Source organism: Mesitornis unicolor, unplaced genomic scaffold (assembly GCF_000695765.1).
Source record: "Mesitornis unicolor isolate BGI_N332 unplaced genomic scaffold, ASM69576v1 scaffold25171, whole genome shotgun sequence".
Taxonomy (NCBI): domain Eukaryota; kingdom Metazoa; phylum Chordata; class Aves; order Mesitornithiformes; family Mesitornithidae; genus Mesitornis; species Mesitornis unicolor.
Genome location: NW_010164797.1, coordinates 653 through 2,668, shown reverse-complemented (window position 1 = coordinate 2,668; position 2,016 = coordinate 653).

Genomic DNA, 2,016 nt, shown 5'->3' with positions numbered 1-2,016 from the left:
CGTCGGGGTGCGCAGCTGGATGTGCGCGTAAGGGTCACGGCACAGCTGGAGGGACGTGCAGGGCATGGCACAGCTGGATATGCCCGTGGGGATGCGCCACATCTGGAGGGACACATATGGCAAGGCACAGGTGTATATGACCGTGGGGATGCAGCACATCTGGAGGGACACACATGGCAAGGCACAGCTGTAGATGCCCATGGGGATGCGGCACATCTGGAGGGACACACACGGCAAGGCACAGGTGTATATGACCGTGGGGATGTGGCACATCTGGAGGGATACACATGGCATGGCACAGCTGGATATGCCTGTGGGGATGTGGCACATCTGGAGGGACACATATGGCATGGCACAGCTGGATATGACCATGGGGATGCAGCACATCTGGAGGGACACACTTGGCAAGGCACAGCTGGATATGCCCATGGGGATGTGGCACATCTGGAGGGACACACATGGCAAGGCACAGCTGTAGATGCCCATGGGGATGCGGCACATCTGGAGGGACACACATGGCGTGGCACAGCTGTAGATGCCCACAGGGATGCGGCACATCTGGAGGGACACACGGGTACTGCAGAAGTGGCAGGCGGGTACAGCCACCCCATCCCTCAGTAGCACTGGGGGGGGTCCTCGAAGCCGTGGCCCCAGTGTGGCACCTGTGTGCCCGTTCCATGTGTGCCCGTGGCGAGGCCGGGACCACAGCAGGGTGGTCGGGGTGGGACCTGCCCGGTGGTATCTGCCACCAGCCCTGGCACCTTCTGTGGTGCACTGGGATAAGCTGGCCAAACCTGTCTGAATTTAACTGGAAACTCCAGGCAACCCAGCCCGCGCCACTGCCCCCGCACAGCCCTGCTGTGTGCCAGGCCTTGCACACTCAGGATCTGCTGGGACTCAGGGGGGGAAAGAAATATCTTCAGAAAGTGCCAGCACGTTGAAGTTGCTCTGTCAAGTCACCCTATAAAGCAGGGAGCCACGGTGTGTCCTGGACAGGGACCATGAGGGTATTTTTTATTCAGAGATCAACTGAAAGGAGGATTTGCACTCTGTGAAGTATTGGATTTCCTTCCTCATCCCCGCTCGCCAGCTCTTCCCCTCTCCTGGAGGTGGCAGGATTAAATGTTTAATTTTTGGAGTGATGTCGTGCCAAAGAGAAAGAGATCCATGTGTTTGGAAACGCTCTCAAATGCTCAGCAGATTGGCTCGCCTGGTTTCAATGAAACCCTCTGGCCCGTGCAGGGGCTGCTCACCCACCCCGGGACCGAGCCCCACAGGCACAGCCCATTCCATAGTGGTTGTATTTTTATATTTTTTCCATTGTAAAAGTTGTTTTTTCAGGAATAAAGTCAGAGAAGGAGCAGCAGAGCCCGACAGGAACAGCTCCGCAGGCAGATTTCTGCAGCGCTGGTTGTCTCGGGGGGCGGTGTGGGGGTGACCCCTGCTTCTCTCGGGGGGCAGTTTTTCTCTCCTCTGGGCTCTGCTCTCAGAGCTGGAAGGCAGCGGCGATCCCTTCGCTGGCCCGGGGAGCCCCAGCACCACTGGGCTCAGCCGCGGGAGCGTTTTGTGGCTCTGGGCTTTGGAAACAACAGGGATCCTCCTGGCACGGCTTTTAAAGCATTAACTTCATTATTTCTGGAATGAAAATAAAATCAGGATAAGCAGGGAACATAAATAGATTTTACAAGATTTTTGTAAGAGAGGAGAACTTCAGCAATGCAGATTTTAGACCCCCCTCTGCTTATTTTTTGAGGCAAAATATGGAATCTGGATGGAAATAGGCTTTCAAGTCTCTACTCCATTTTTAACTTCCTTTTTGCTTACGGGAGAAACTGCAGTGCAGAGGGGACCACAGGCGGAGCAGAAAGGTTTTGTATTTGCACTGGGGTTGGATTCCCCCTTACCCAGCCCACAGGGAGCACCGGGGCCACATCCTGCCCACTCCCACCTCATCCCCGTCCAGCTCAGCCCCGGTGTGAGCATAAGGACCACACTGAGGGAGTGGAAAAAGCCTCC